Genomic DNA, 17,336 nt, shown 5'->3' with positions numbered 1-17,336 from the left:
TATTTTATGACTGCCATTCAGACCTTAGGGCTAGAAAAATAACTCATTCAGTGTGTAAGGCAATGTCTTTGCCAAAACAGAGTCTGTGGTTAGAACAAGGCCTCCTCACCTGCATGGTGGGAGATGAAATTCTAGTCAAGCATGTTGTTGCTGAAAGCTGGTGCTCTTTGTCCTCCATTTTTAAACATAGTTGGCATCTAACCCTCAGTAAACTTTGCCAGAGAAAAAGTGAACCTTAGAGCTCATCTGTACATGCTCTGCTTTATGTATCTTGTTTCTTGTAATACTCTCCAATTTCTGAGTGTCAATGAAAAAAAGTAAAAAGGTTCCAGGGGAGAGATGGTCCAGCTTTGAGGTCCATATCCTGTCATTGATTTCTGTGCAACACTCTCATCGACTTCAATGGGAGTTCCGCACTTGGATCAATGTCAGGATATGGGCCTTTACATTTAGATGTGAAAGTGTTTTAATAGTGGTTGGCAAACTCATGATGAATTAGGGTGAAAGATGCAAAGAATTGGCTGGAAACTTTAGACCTATAAGCTATCCTTAACCTTTTTAGAAGAGTTATTATTTTTTTTAATGCAGTGGGAAATTTGCATATGTTGATTTTGGCCACTGAGTGTCCCAGTACACTACTTAAATTACATGAGTCAGTTCTGGATTTCTTATAAACATTGTGGAAAGTAAGTCCTTAAGTGGCCAACCCATGTGAATTAAATTGTCCTCTGGATCAACATGTAGCAAAATCATCTGATTTGCTCTCTTGACTGGGAAGCTCAAGGTTAAGATTCACTTTCAGGATCTTATGATTCAGAACATTATCATATCCCTAATAATTTAACTTAAAACACTGAAGCTTAGCTGAAGTGTTTCATCCTTCTCTTTGGATCTAAATCTATTCCAGCAGATAAACAAAAATAGAATACTGTAAATAAATTTTTACCACCTCTATGGTAATCCAATCATAATCTATGACTTGACAGTCATAACCATTATGAAAGATTTTCTTTTAGCAAAGTATATATACATACATATGAGGGCATCTATCTAAAACATACATGCATGTACACCTGTGATATATGTGTATTGTATACAAGCATGTGTAATATTATCCTTTGTAGCATTTTATGTATATAAGCGTGTGTATATATTAAATATTACATATATATATATTTGTATCTGTATTATATTAGAGATAAGTTTCTTTTTTGCATTGATGAAGAGAAAGAGCACAAAAAGATGTAAGGGATATATGCTCACAATCACCATCTAAGTGATAAGATTAATTACAAATTTCAAGTCTTCTCTAGGCCAAATGTTTTATGCAGTTGACACTTTCTGCACTTGTCTCGTTTGGTAATCATTTGTGTCTTTGCTATCTCCTTTCATTTTTCAGCAAGTTATATTCCTATTTGTGTTTATTATGGAATTTTATTCAAGGAAGTGAAGTCTTGGGTTTCCATTATGAGCATTATCCTAGCATCCTGTAATCGTAACAGGAAAACACCCTATAGTGAATTAGTAGCCAGACATGGATTCTCCAATGGATTTAATTACTTCATTAAATCACTGTTCTCTAGGCTTTAGGGTGAAGAGGATTGGTGGTACATGTTTTTATTTCCATCAGTCTAAATGAAGGCCCAGTTATAAACATCTCTTTTTCTTTCTGACCTTGTCATAATCTACTGCATGATCATTGATTTGACAGAGGCAGCAGTTCAAGGATTTTTTTTTACTTCACTTGTGTCAAAATATTCATCCCCATAATGCTTTCATTCAAAAGCAGTGTGCAATTTAAGTTATTGCTAAAGTTACACAAGTTTTCATTCAAAAGCAGTGTGCAATTTAAGTTATTGCTAAAGTTACACAAGTTTACCCTTCCGATCTCATGTATATTCTGATGTGTAGCAACATGGTTATTTCTAGTAGAGATAGTTATGTTTAAAATAAATTTAATGAGTAAAGGCTTTTGTAGGAAGGAGTGATAGATGATTTTAATTCTGTACTTTAGAGCAAAAGAACTGGCACTTATGCTTCCATCTTTCTTTTAAATATCACACTAAACATTTCAGATTCTTATTGCTAAGGTTGTAGAGATTAGTTACTGGAAGAGTACATATGTGGGAAAGAAGGAGGGAATAGCCTGTGCCAGGAAAAAGGCAGGAAAGAATATTTTTGTTAATGGGATGACTGATGAACTCATAATGACAACAACTACCCAAATGTGTATACAGAATAGAGAAAAAAAGTTAATGTCAATTGAGACATATAATATGTGGGCATTGCCAAATGAATGTTATTCTTTGTGTAACTGAATACTAGTTACTGTCAATCTTTTTAGAAATTGATTCGATTTTAAAAGCAAGACTCTGCATAACTCTTTGCATGAATATGGATAGGTAAATTCTGACATAGACCTCTTCTGTAGTTTGAGATAGCCAGCTTTCTCCCCAGCACTATTCATGCACCTCAGACAAAAATCCCATGAGGCACAGAACAGCATAATAAGTGCAATAATTGTCATGACACCAATTTTAGGCAAGGCAAATACCAAATAGCATTCTAGGAAAGCATGGGGAATAGTTACCAGATTGAAAAAAGGCAAACATTTAGCTTTTGTTTTCAAATCTTACTAATCCAGTATCTCCATTTACTTTTTCAACATTTATATCGTTTGACTTATATGTATCATTTTACCTGTATATTAAATGGCCATTAAGTGTTTTGCTTTAAATAGATTTTGAGAAAAATAAATAAAATTTGTAATGCATTTGGGATTCTTTCATGAAGGAACACTAGACCCAAGTAAAATACTGTTGTTTTATTGCTTATAAAAATGTAAACTTCAGAAAAAATTAAACCCATAAGCATTTCTTTAAATTTCCCAAAGCATTCGGTGTACCATATACAGTATTTTTTATAGTAGTATCAGTGTAGAATGAACTGAAAGATTCTTAATTAAAACCTAAGTAATTGGGATCCCTGGGTGGTGCAGCGGTTTGGCGCCTGACTTTGGCCCAGGGCGCGATCCTGGAGACCTGGGATTGAATCCCACGTCAGGCTCCCAGTGCATGGAGCCTGCTTCTCCTTCTGCCTGTGTCTCTGCCTCTCTCTCTCTCTCTCTCTCTCTCTCTCTCTGTGTGACTATCATAAATAAATAAAATTAAAGAAAAAAAACTAAGTAATTTTGCTTAAAACTTATAAAATGGAAGGCATCTTTTCTTGAAGTTGCAGATTGTTTTTAAATTCACTAATATAAAAAGTATTTTTTACCAGCCATCTTTTTAATGCTCTTCATTTTTATTAATGGGGAAAAAGAAATTAAGATTTGTTTATAAGTGCTTTGGACACTGTAGACACACAAGAAATATTTTGTTGAATAAATGTTGATTCAGTCGTTATCTTGAAAACTTAGTTTTTACTTAAAGGCAGAGTTAGTGGTTATTATCAGTGCAATTTTAGTTTGTGCTTTCTTGGCTACATACATGAAAAGATTAAGCTTGCTTTCTTCTTCCTTTTTTTTTTTTTTGGGAGGGGGTGGATAACTGATCAGCGTGTAAAGCTTTCTTCAGGGTCAGTGCAAACTCAAACTAGTGTCATTTCAAGTGATAATCCAGTGAGATTAACTTCACAAAGAAACAAAACAAAGTAGAGCAAGTGTGTTTCTGTGTATGTGCGTGCATGCGTGTGTGTGTGTGTGTGTGTGTGTGTGTGTGTGTGTTGGGGGAGTGTTTTGTATAGGAAAGAGAGAAAAAGCACTTAATTCTCCATTTTGAAGCTGAACAGCAGCTCATAATACAACTTTGTGGGTTTATGCCCTTTGCTACTAACCTCCGAGGTACTGTGCTATGCAAACCAAGTTACTGGGTCTCACTAAGTTGGGCTTATAACAATGGGTGGCATTTGCTGAGTCTAGCCCCACCCAGCCGTTTTCCTGGTGCACAGCTGTGTCTGGAAGCACAGCTGTGCTTTCAGTGAGACCTCCAACATTTTACTGTGCAGCTGTGAAAGCTGCTGGGGGAAATCTTAGGAGGCAGCTGTGGAGTCTCCTGGTTGTAGTGGTCTGTGTGAACCTGACCGGAGTCAGCACTAAGCGGTGAATGGCAGATTCTTGTATCCTCCAAATGCTGAACACACACAGATAGGTGCTCTGGAATTTGAAGGGAAAAACTTAGGCCTAGGATTCTTGTGATAGTGAAGCTACTTTCATTATGGATCTCACTTGAAACTCAAAATTATAACTCTATGAAATTGCCTTAAGATTATGTTAGTTAATGTCTATATGAATAGCCATGTTGGTAACATGTGTGTGGTTCCAGTTGTATTTGAAGACTGGAGAATTTCTTTTTCTGTTAATTTTTTTTAAAGATTTTATTTATTTATTCATGAGAGAGAGACACAGAGAGAGAGAGGCAGAGACACAGGCAGAGGGAGGAATAGGCTCCATGCAGAAAGCCTAATGTGGGACTCAATCCCAGGACTCCAGGATCATGCCCTGAGCCAAAGGCAGACGCTCAACCACTGAGCCTCCTACACGTCCCTCTTTTTTGTTAATTATTTGAAACAAAGTACCAGTTCATGTGTCTTTGAAAATTAAATCATATACTTAATATACTAATTCAGAATTTACCCCTAAAAATTCTCCTGTAAAGCAGATTTATTCATATTTTAATATTTTATATATTAGCCAAATCCTTTTGCACATTTAGCTAGAAAGGTGCTTGTGGACACTATTGCATGCTCAATATCATTCCAAATTTGATAAAGAATATCAAAAATTAAAAAAAATCATTTTGTGACTGCAAAGACACCCAAGATATAAGCATGAAACATGCTAACTGCATTTTATTAAGGCCCCAGATTAATGATTGAGAGAAAAAACACAAAAGAAGAACCACTACTGTATGTTCAAAACTTGAAAGAGGATGTATTAAAAGAAGAGTATTTTAAACATTAAGTCAGTCTGTTTGTATCTTTGGGGTAAATACCTAGTAGTGCAATTCCTGGATTATAGGGTAGGTCTATTTTTACCTTCTTGAGGAACCTCCATACTGTTTTCCAGAGTGGCTTCACTAGCTTGCATTCCCACTAGCAGTGTAAGAGGGTTCTCCTTTCTCCACATCCTCTCCAAAATCTGTTGTTTCCTGACTTTTTGATTTTAGCCATTCTGACATCCCAATATTTATAGCAGTACTGTCCACAAAGCCAAATACATGTATGGAATATTACTCAGCCATCAAAAAGGATGAATATCTACTATTTACATCAACATGGATGGAACTGGAGGGTATTTTGCTGAGCGAAATAAGTCAGAGAAAGACAATTATCATATGGTTTCACTCATATGTGGAATATAATAAATAGCACAGAGGACCGTAGGGAAAGGGAGGGAAAACTGAGTGGGAAGAAATCAGAGAGGGAAACAAACCATGAGAGACTCCTCTAACTCTAGAAAACAAACTGAAGGGAAGTCTTGGTGGCTCAGTGGTTTAGCGTCTGCCCTCAGCTCAGGGCATGATCTCAGGTTCCAGGATCAAGTCCTGCATTGGGCACCTTGTGGGGAGCCTGCTTCTCCCTTGCCTGTGTCTCTGCCTGTCTCTCATCAATCAATCAATCTTTAAAAAAAAAACAAACAAACAAACTGAAGATTGCTAGAGGGGAGGTGGGTGGGAGGATGGGGTAACTGGATGGAGTAACTGGGTGATGGGCTATTGAGGAGGGCACATTATGTGATGAGCACTGGGTATTATATGCAACTAATGAGTTACTAAACTCTACATCTGAAACTAATGATGTACTATATGTTGGCTAATTGGATTTAAATTTTAAAAAACCCATTAGGTCTGTTTAGGGAGAAAAAAACAATGTGAAATTGCTGTAGCTAGTGGAAAGAGAGCTTCATGAACAATGATTTGAGGGTAAGGAAGAAATTTGATCTATTTAGTAGACAGAGATCAGCTCTATGAGGCCCAGGATTTATATAGGCAGAGTTGGAGATTCTAGTCAGACAGGTAAGGAAGTGGTAGGTTATGGAGTATTTTAAATGGCACCATATTTGATGCTGTGGAAATTGGAAAATGTTAAGAGTTTTTAACTTAAAAAATGAAAAACTTGCCTAAGTTAGGAAAGGTGAATTATATGTATCAACAAACCCTGTCGTTGGACCAGATTCAAAGTTAATACTCAGCTAATACTTAATAGAATTTTGTTGTTGTTGAATCAGATATCACAGTCCCAAACATACATTAAATAGTGAATTTAATTGTTATATCTGTCTGGGTTCTAGCAAGAACCAAACATTCATTTGGGGCTGTTGAAGAAATTTTTTAAAAAATATTTTATTTATTTATTTATGAGAGACACACAGAGAGAGAGAGGCAGAGGGAGAAGCAGGCCCTGTGCAGGGAGCCCGATGTGGGACTCAATCCCAGGACTCCAGGATCATGCCTTGGGCCGAAGGCAGGTGCCAAACTGCTGAGCCACCCAGGGACCCCCAAGAAATGTTTTAATTAAAGAAAGTATTATTTACAGAGGTGCCAGCAGATTTAAAAGAACCAAGGGTTATTGAGGTTCCTTTGGACTACCAACAAAGGGAAGCCATTACTTCTGTAGGTCAAGACGTAAGGGGCAGGGAGAAACAAGAGTTATTGAGCCCCATTGAGAGTTGGAAGCATGAATGAGGAACTACTGACCATTAGCCAGTCTAAGTAACCATGCCAGAACTGAGTGAAAGCAGGAAGAAGTAGAGGACAAAATACTTCAACTTCTTACCTCTTGGACTGTAACCTCCTTTTGGTAACCTTCATTGACCAAACCCAACTGGGAGCCAGAGAGCAGGGAAGCATAGGTGATGATCCCTTTCGTAGAGGTCAGCCTCCCAGTGCACAGAGCAGGGCTGAGGTGGTCAGAGAATGAATTTGGGGGCAAATGGATAGTAGTCAGTATGGAGTATATAAGTTTTTTTTTTTTTAATTTCCTAAATTAAGAGACAAAGGTTTTATCTAAAATTTGGGTTATGTAAATTTATTGATTTTCATCATTTACATATGGTTAATTAATAATTATACTTTACTACACCAGAATGCTCTGATTATAAAAATGTTTTGGCATACTGTGACATATTGTGTTAAGAGTACCATGGCAGGAAGTCATGTACAAGACAGTTCACAAGAGAAATTTGGATGGCCAATAAAAATATGACAAAAATTTTGACTTCATTAGTAATCAAAGAATTAAAAATTAAGAAAACCAAGGCAACTCCATGTATATCCGATCAAATGGGAATGACAAGAAGAGAGGTAGATTCTTTTTTTTTTTTTAATTTATTTTTTATTGGTGTTCAATTTACTAACATACAGAATAACCCCCAGTGCCCGTCACCCATTCACTCCCACCCCCCGCCCTCCTCCCCTTCTACCACCCCTAGTTCATTTCCCAGAGTTAGCAGTCTTTACGTTCTGTCTCCCTTTCTGATATTTCCCACACATTTCTTCTCCCTTCCCTTATATTCCCTTTCACTATTATTTATATTCCCCAAATGAATGAGAACATATAATGTTTGTCCTTCTCCGACTGACTTACTTCACTCAGCATAATACCCTCCAGTTCCATCCACGTTGAAGCAAATGGTGGGTATTTGTGATTTCTAATAGCTGAGTAATATTCCATTGTGTACAGAGACCACATCTTCTTTATCCATTCATCTTTCGATGGACACCGAGGCTCCTTCCACAGTTTGGCTATCGTGGCCATTGCTGCTATAAACATCGGGGTGCAGGTGTCCCGGCGTTTCATTGCATTTGTATCTTTGGGGTAAATCCCCAACAGTGCAATTGCTGGGTCGTAGGGCAGGTATATTTTTAACTGTTTGAGGAACCTCCACACAGTTTTCCAGAGTGGCTGCACCAGTTCACATTCCCACCAACAGTGTATGAGGGTTCCCTTTTCTCCGCATCCTCTCCAACATTTGTTGTTTCCTGCCTTGTTAATTTTCCCCATTCTCACTGGTATGAGGTGGGATCTCATTGTGGTTTTGATTTGTATTTCCCTAATGGCAAGTGATGCAGAGCATTTTCTCATATGGTCCTCAAAAGAGAGGTAGATTCTTAAAGTTGCTTAGATTATATAGTCTGACAGCATTGTTTTATGTTGATGCTAAGAATACACCTAATATATTCTTTCTGAAAATTAGTTTGTGATTTATATCAAGAAATGTAACAAAATTCGTTCCTCTGCCCTGAAATAATTTATTTAGTAGGATTTATCCTTGGCAAATAGGCATGAAAATATATATGCTTACCATTATTGAAAAAGCAAACGTTAGAACCAAATAATTGCCAATTTGGGGATGGTTTTAAATGGTGGATCTTGTTACCGAATACTGTAAGTGATTGAAACTGATTTGAATGAAATTTAACAAGAAAAATGTTAGTTATGTAAGTATAAAAAGTACAGAAAAAGTTTTTTGATAGAAAAAAATGAAAAAAAAAATGCAAGAGACTACAATGATAAACACTGAAATGTTAAGGCTGGTAATCTCTGAATAGGGGGTCAGTGATATTTTTTTTTTCTCCTTTTCTGTTTCTTTGTACCTTAGCAGTAGATGTGAGAGCTTATACTTCTTTGTCATGGCACATTATTATTTTAGTCTCTGAAACATCTTTATTTATTCCCTTTATCCCTGGCCCCTGATCCCATTCCACTCCTGACTATAGGCATTCTTTAATGACATGATGTTGATGATCTTGTATGTAATTGTATCTTGTTAAATCCAAGTTGTTGTTTTGTGTGCATGCATTTTTAATTTAGGTAAATGATACTGTGTTGCAGACTTTTTTAACTTTTTAAAAATCCATCCATTTTTAAAGAACTATTCACATTGCTGTGTTTATACTTGTTTTTTGTTTCTTACTTCAGCTTAGTGCTATGTCTAGAAATGATATGAATTATTTTTTATAATCAGAAAAGTATAATACAAAATAAATTTCCACAAGAGCCGGTTTGGCATTATATAATCCTGCAATTAAATTTTAGCTTGAGGGAAAGCTTTAGATACAGGGGTCTCCAAGACTTCTTTGAATAAGTACAGTTACTAGAAATTTATACTTAAAATCAAGAGTCAGAATTCTAATGTGTAGCTTTTGAATACTTTATTTTATGAACAACGTTGTTAGTGATATGCAGAAAGTTAAGTATGGTGTAAAGTAGCATTTCTCAAAATTTGTTCGCAGGAACATTTTTCACTATGTAAATTATGTCTACTGATATTTATCATATTAGAAATTAAAAATGAAAACTTTTTAAAGCATGAGAATACACAGTGGATTCATTAGCTGTCATAATGAAGGCATTAGCACATATCATATAGCTTCTAGAGAATTCCACAGAACACTTGTGATGGAGTGAGACTGAAAAAGGCAAATAAGGCAAATAATATCTTAATATTATTATGAAAATAATTTTAACCTGGTGGACCCTTTACAAAGTCTGGGGAACTCCAAAGGTCCCTGGATCATACTTTGAGACCACAGATATAGAGCATTTTATTCTCTTGTGTTGACACAACTTGTTCCACTTCTCAGTCTCCAGCCCTGAAATAGTATATGCAACAGCCTGATCTCACTCAGCAGGTTTAGTCTCAGGATTATAATATTGTCACCACCTTAATTATATAATGTTAGCAGTTAATTTCTTCTACCATTGCTCTTACATATTTTTTAAATTGCTTGGAGAAAAATGGTGATATAAAAGTGACAAATGCATTTTCTTATTCAAAAACCAGGAGGCTGGGTCTAACATGGGTTTTTAATTTTTTTTTCTTCTACTTATTTGTTAGCTTGATAATGTGAAGACAAAGACATAAAAATAAAATCACCTTCCTTAAAACATTAACTTTTTGCCCTTATTAAAATGAATAACATTATATGAAATTCAAATTGTTTTAGCTCTGGGGGCTAGTTCTGACCTCTTCATCAGGCTAATTGGTGCCACCTATTTACTTAACAACACCCAGCAAGACAAGGCTAATACTGATGTGAGAATGCAAGCTGTCTGCACCTATGGATACTGCAGCCTGGCCTGGATATATGAAGAGCCTAGGAGACAACAAGCCTTCTAACCTGTTGATGGTGTGTTGACTAGAGATGCCAGAGCTGATGAGCACATACTGAGCACCTGCAGAATTCCAAGTCCCAGGGGACTATTGGTTAAATTGTAAGTTGGGGTGAGGGGCTACAAAAGAACAGATAGGTTTCTTCTTCTGGATGCATTTGGCCATCTTGTAGAGTAGGTGCAGGTGAGATAAAGAGAGAACGCTAAAAAGATCTCCTAAAATGGAGGTTTAAGAGGGTTTTAAGTGCTGGAAAGTCAGTCACAGCAGCATACAGAATAAAACTGCCACTCAAAATGCCCTTTAATGTTCTCCACTGTCCCTTTCTCTTCTTCCATTACCCTATTTTCAGTCACCTAGGAAAGGATCTCTTAAGAGACATGTCAGCTTGGGGTGCCTGGCTGGTTCAATTGACAGTGCATGTGACTCTTGATCTACGGGTCATGAGTTTGAGCCCCACTCTGGGCATAGAAATAACTTAAGAAGCATGCCACATTGTTCACCAGGGTCACCACAAAAGCTACCATTTGTTGGGTCCTTGCCGTATGCCAGATTCTGAGCAAGGTATTTTCTGTGAAAGTGTTGATCTCACCTGCATTTTCAGAACAAGTATGAGGTAAGTTTTACTATATTCTGCATTTAATATATGGGAAAATGGAAACAGAGTTTAAGTAATTCACCCAAGGTCACACAGCCAGTATGTGAGACTGCTAGAGACTTAGTGTTACCCTCACAGAAGTAGAAGAGTTTGTTTTCAAGGAAGACCCAGGTACAGAAGGTAATAGTTTATCTAAAAAAAAAAAAAAAATTTCTTAACGTGAGATGTGAGACACTTTATGGATTTTTGACAGTAAAGAAAAGCAGCTTCCCTCTGGACACTTCAAATCATAAAGCCTCTGAGGACCTGTGGTTTGCACTTATTATTAGGAAACATCATTGATATTACCCTGGGACACCAGTGAAGGAGAATTTTCTAAACACATTTTGTAAAATATGTTTTAAAACCAGAAATGCAAAAATATTTACTGCACTGGGATTCAGAGAGTCCAGAACAATAAAGTCAAAGTGATAACTGTAGTCCCTCAGAAGAGATTATTGAATAGGTTTGAAATTTTATTTGCTTAGAATTGTCCTTATTCCATTGTATGTTTGCATGTAACTTGCATAGTTTGTGTACCAGCAAGCATTGCCTAAGAAAAAGATGGCTTTTTGAAGTGTGAACTCTTTATAATAGAAAATACTATGACCATGGAATGAAGAGGATGAAATAGTAAAACATTTTGAGCCAGCACAAAAGAACAATGCATGGTATGCTTTCGCCACCTTGTGGGATAATATATACTTGCACTTCTTTTAGGAACCTGAAACAATTTTTTCACATATAATAGGCCCCTTTATCAGAGGGGATTCATGCCAAGACTCCCAGTATATGCCTGAAACTGTGGATAGCACCAAACCCTATAAATGTGGAGTTTTTTCCAATATACATACCTGTGATAAAGTTTCTTTTATAGATTAGGTACAGTAGAAGATTAACAACAATAATAAACAGTAACAATAACAATATGCTGTCATTATAGTTTTCCTCACAATATCTTATCATATTATCATACTGTACTCACCCTTCTTCTTTTGATGATATAAGATGATAAAATGCCTACATTATGAAATGAAATGAGGTGAATGCGATAGGCATTGTGATGTTGCATGAGGCTACTATTGACTTTTGTCAGAAGAAGATCACTTGCTTCCAGACCCTGGTTGATGCCCAGTAACTGAAACCCTGAAAAGCAAAACCACAGATAAGGGTGGAGGGGGTGACTAAAGTATTTAAGCTTTATTTAAACAAAGTAAATGAAAGGAATAGCAATATAATTTTAACCAACTAGATGTCTGTTATTTTGTTTCTGCAGTTATTACTTGTAATTAAGGCACATTTATCACGTCCCACAGCAATAGTATATGTTTATATACCTTATTCTATTTTGGTAACCTAAATACTATCTTTTCATTTTATAAATTGTAATAATAAAATACTCTGTCCTGCCCTCCCCCAATCTATACTTGTGTAGGGTATATTAGCTCAGGTATCATTTAAGACAGCACAAATTATTTCATGTAGAATCTTTTATTTTATGTTCAGTGAGTAATGCATCTTGTGATCAGTATCCAGGTTTTAGTTTTTTTCACATTAATAATAATAAGCATTTTTAAGATTAATAAATGTGTATATTAAGATTCTATATACCATTCACAAAAGAAGCATCTAAAAAGAAGGCAAAATGTCAGTCGATTGATGGAACTTTCAAATTTAGAGAGAGCCCAAGCCACAGTGTTCTAGTAACTTTGTTTCATTTGGGTCAGACTAAAAATCTATGTGGAGGTTAGGTAAAGTATTACATGTGCGGGCATTTGCACTCTACCATGTGTTTCTGAATTTGAAGCATTTTCATTTCAATCTAAAGGGATAAAATCAGATCACACTATATCCAAGTCAAAGGAAGAAAGGAACTTTTCTACTTTCTTTTGCATGTGTAAGCTTTAATACCCCTATAAACAATGAATACTCCTGAGGCTGAGAGCTATTATATTTCCAGTCAGATATATTTTTACAGACATTTAGACATGAGAGATGAAAATAAAGTGATAAAATATCATTTGCTCATAATTAAAGGTTCCCTATTTAAATGACAATAGAGGTTCCTCTTCTAATCAGAGCATGGAAGAAAATTCTTTAATAAGATGATACTATTCTATGTGATTTGGTTAATAAATAAGCCACAGTCTGTTCTAGAGTTTTGTGTTTTTTTTCTTTTTAAAGACTTGTAATCAGAGCTCATCTTTAATCTAAAACAAGGTTTATCTTTAGCTTTCTTCTCTCTGTTCACCTTGTCTAGGCAGTCTTCCCTGAAGAAAAACCAATAACTATTTTACTACTACTTTAAATGTGAATAGAAGTACTATAAAATAATGAAGTGACCTATTTGAAAGTAAAAATGGGCAGGAAATGAAAACTATTTGCTGTTTTGAATGTAGAATAATCCAAATCATAAGGAGTAGTAAAGAAAAATGGTTTGCGAGTGAGCAGACATGAGTTCAAATCCAAGATCCAACACTTGCCAGGTCAGTGATATTTGGAAAAATATTCAACCTCCTAGAGCCTTGGTTTTCTCATAAGTAATAACACAAACACAACAGGATTGCTGAGAATGAAATGGTGTCAGTGAAGCAGTGGATACATACGAAAAGAAGAGGGAGTAAGAAACAAATATTGACTGTATGGGCTGCCAGCTGAAATTCAAAGTTTTGGATTAAAATAGAAATGCAAGTTAACTTATGCTCAGATTTAATGGAGGTAGAGGATTTCAGAGAGATTCAAAAAAGATCTAACAAATGGTTTGGACTTTTATGTCCCTTTCATTTTACAACATAGTCCTAGCATTTTATTTTTGATGGAATACCTGGATACATTTGCTGAAATCTGTTTCTTTCTTTCTTTCTTTTTTTTTTTTTTAAGATTTTATTTATTTATTCATGAGAGACACAGAGAGAGATGGCAGAGGGAGAAGCAGGCTTCATGCAGGGAGCCTGATGTGGGACTTGATCCCAGGACTCCAAGATAATGCCCCGGGCCAAAGGCAGGCGCTAAACTGCTGAGCCACCCAGGGATCCCTGAAATCTGATTCTTAAGTTGGAAATGAGATTCTACACACTTTGCATCCCAAGTGAATCCCTCAGCAAATGTGGCTAATTATATCTCCAGACAATTTTGTAAATTCGTATTGTTTTCTCATATCCACTGATATGCCCTTGTCCAGGTCATCTTCATCTTTGTCTTGGGATATTTAAAATCTTCTAACAGGCTCTCTATCCTTTTGTTTTTGCTTCCTTTAATCTGTGTGTCCATAGAGCAGCCAGGGTTTGTGTACTTCCTCTCTTCCTTCCCCCAAGTCCTTCTCTTTGCGTGTTCTTATCCCTTATTCTGACTTACAAGGCACTCCCATGATTGGTCCCTTGGTTACTTCTAGGACCTTGTCCCAGGCACCACCTCCCTTGTTTCACACTGGTTGGTTCAGATCCTTGCACCTGCTGGTTGCTCCCTGCCTCAGGGCCTTCGCCCTTCACACATTTCCACTTCTTTTTGCATGACTAGATCTATTACATTCTTTGTATTACTTCCTCAGCAAGGCGTCTGATCTACCCCTCCCCAATCTAAAATAGTCTTCCCTTCCTTACCCCCACTTTGTCTGTCTTAGGAAAGGGATCAATGATGTACCAGGGACTATTATAGACATGGAGTAAATCAATTAATATGACAAATATATCTAATCACAAGTAGCTTACATTCTTTCTAGTACAGGAAATCAAATACATAAATTGTATAGTATGATAGCAGGTGGCGGGTGCTTGGAGAAAAATAAATTAGGGAATGAGGATGAAAATTTGAGAAGTAAAAGTTACAATTTTAAGTAGTATGGTAAGAAGTGTCCTCCCTGAGATGGTGACATTTGTGTAAATCTTAAAGGAAGTAGGGCAATGAGTCATTCAGATAACAGGGGGAAGATTATTTCAGATAAGAGGGGGAACAGTAAATGCAAAGGCCCTGTGGTAGCAGTGTTGAGCATTGGAGGAACAGCAAGGGGCCAGTGAGTTTGAGAAGGTTCAGCTTTTGTCACAGCACTTTCCACAGTATGAAAGTTAATCTTTTTTTCTCCTGCTTTCTTTCATTCTCATGGATCTTCATGAGAGAAGGAAAACTTCTGTTTTAATCTCTGATGTATCCAGTGTCCAAAGCATTTAGCCTAATGCTCAACAAACAGTAGACAGTCAACAAAATTGTCTTATGAATCAGTGTTCTCTTAGTCCATTGATGTTGAGAGCAAATGACTCCACTGAGACATGAGTTGTAGGGAGGCTGCTCTTGGATTCATGTATTCCTGTGGAAAGATGTTAGAGGAAGGAGAATGCTGGCTAACTGTACAGTCTCACCAGAAGCTTACCTCCAGGGACAGGTCCTTACAAAAACAGTAAAGATAAGGAACTTGGCTGGAGGCCATTGAGTAAGAACAAAGGAAATCACAATATCCTGACAATTCTTCCTTAGAGTAATTGTAGGCATAGTGATGAAGTACACCATTGTACCTCAAAGCTGTTTTGATCTGGAGGATGAGAATGGACACCTGTAGTCAGTGCACTTTCCCTTATGCTGGGGCTAGAGAGAAGCTGGAGCTTCCTTGTCCTTTGGCCCTCCACTTCTAGATCCCACCCTCTGAATATACCTTTGTCACGTTAACACCTGAGTGGGTAGACAATGTATTTCTTTACCTTGGTTATTTTCTTACTGTGGATACATGCTCAGCATCATGATTTAATTTGCAGAGAGATTAGTCTTTTTTACTGGATTGTTTTCTAACCTAACATGAAAATGTCAAAAAAAACAGTGCCTCATGGTGGCAATATTTTAATACAAGGCCAGCAAAGTTATCATCTGGAAAGAAAAACAAGTCTAGAAATTTGGCTGAGGATGCTCCAGGGATTACCTGATGGGTTTTTAAATCCAGAAACTGGATTAACTCCAATGTCTAATGATCAATTGGCATGATTGGGAATGATAGCTGCAAGAAGCCATCTTTCTTCCACCATGTCAGTATGGAATAAATATGGAGAGTCCCTCCTAATTTTGATTTCAGGATTAGAAACCCAAATATTAGCTTTTTTCTTCTCTAACATCCCTCACTGATGCCATGAGTGTTCTAGTCCAGACTGCCTTGGCTCTTCCTCCTTTCTTCAGCCTTTTGAGCTACCACTCTTATCATTCTGCCTCTTTCTGAAGATGGAACTGGTTTGAGCCCATTTGGTATCAATTTTAGCTGTCATCTGTACCTCAAGCACTCCTAAAACCTGTATGCACTAACCCTTCTTTCCTTCTGAAACTGCCGGCCTACATATTTCAATTAGTTACATGTTTTTACAATTTCACCACAGTCTTATTTTCAAGTACTTCAATCCCAAGCTGTCCCAGCAAACTTATAATTTCCCTTTTGATCTTTCTCTTACAGTCTTCATTTTCATTTGAAAATATCATTCACCAACACAGAAAATGCTACTAGAAAATAGAAAAAAAATCAGAGTCATTTATCTCCTTCCTTTCTACACTTTCAACATCATTTATTTATTCAACAAATACTGAACATGAGTTGTGTGTCAGGGATTCCTAGAGACTCTGAGGATAAAGTTGTGAGCAAAACCACCTGCTTCCTGACTTCACGGAGTTGATCTTCTATTCTCATCACTAAGCTCTTTTTACTCTGTACAGAGAGATCAATGCATCCCTTCCTCCATCCTCATGGCTACTGCTGTGGTTTTGGTCTCATCATTTCCTGCTCTGAGAATGAATGAGCGCCTGGTTGGTTTTTGTTCCTCCATCATTTCTCTGCTCCAGTCTGCATTGCCAAGGAGGTGTCCTCTCTCCTAAACAGAGAGTTTGCATCACTGCTTGATCTTCACTGAAACATCTGTGTTGGATCTCCTGGACAGACAAAATAATCCCTAGTGAGACATTCTTGCCCTGACTTACCTCTCCATTTGCTGTTTCTTCTTTATATCCACCTCCTATTGCAGGCACACAGAACTTTTCACCATATCCTGATCAGGTGGCTTTCATGTTCCTGTTGGGAAAACCATCTGCACTTTTTGGTGTTTGGTGAGCACTGTTTAGAAGACATTCAGTAACCATCTCAAGTCTCAAGTATCACTCTTTCCTTGAAATCTTCCCTGATTTCCCCTGCTCCCCTCTTCAGGGCTTCCCTGGGGCTTCATGTACTTGCTTTATTGGACTTACACCTTTTCTTTCTTGTATTACCCACATCCATAACACAGTGCTTACAATTACCAGTTGTAGTTTCTTTCAAATGAAGCTGGAGGTAAAAACACCTTTGAGATATTCCAGTTGCAAGATCCTTATGGACATTAATGCTTTTTCCAAGTCTTTTGACATTTGCATTTCTGTTGTGTTTCTTTTAGCAGGCCACCTTAATGGAGTTTTTCCAAAGCAATTAAATTAGTTGTGTTTTTTTCCCCCTAAATTCAATGGCTTTTAGTATATTCATAGAATTGCATGATTATTACTACAATGAATTTTAGGATATATTCAGTATTCCGAAAAGAATCCCATACCCTACAGCAGCCACCCCCATTTGTCTCTAAACACTTAGCTCTAGGCAAC

The 17,336-nt window shown here is 36.9% G+C and overlaps 1 long non-coding RNA gene across 9 annotated transcripts in view; it reads left to right on the top strand.

Annotated features, from left to right (window-relative positions):
• LOC102154178 overlaps nt 1-17,336 on the top strand; it is a 199,163-nt gene that overhangs the window by 104,956 nt on the left and 76,871 nt on the right. Inside the window, exon 1 of one of the 9 annotated variants that reach the window (XR_005385353.1) lies at nt 13,061-13,234. The exons of the other annotated variants lie outside the window; for them this stretch is intronic. This is a non-coding gene — a long non-coding RNA (uncharacterized LOC102154178). Of the gene's footprint in view, nt 1-13,060; nt 13,235-17,336 lie in introns of those variants that run through there. 9 annotated transcript variants of the gene reach the window in all.

The sequence above is a fragment of the Canis lupus genome, chromosome 37, assembly GCF_011100685.1.
Source record: "Canis lupus familiaris isolate Mischka breed German Shepherd chromosome 37, alternate assembly UU_Cfam_GSD_1.0, whole genome shotgun sequence".
In the NCBI taxonomy this organism is placed as follows: domain Eukaryota; kingdom Metazoa; phylum Chordata; class Mammalia; order Carnivora; family Canidae; genus Canis; species Canis lupus.
This window is presented reverse-complemented; position numbering and strand designations above follow the sequence as displayed.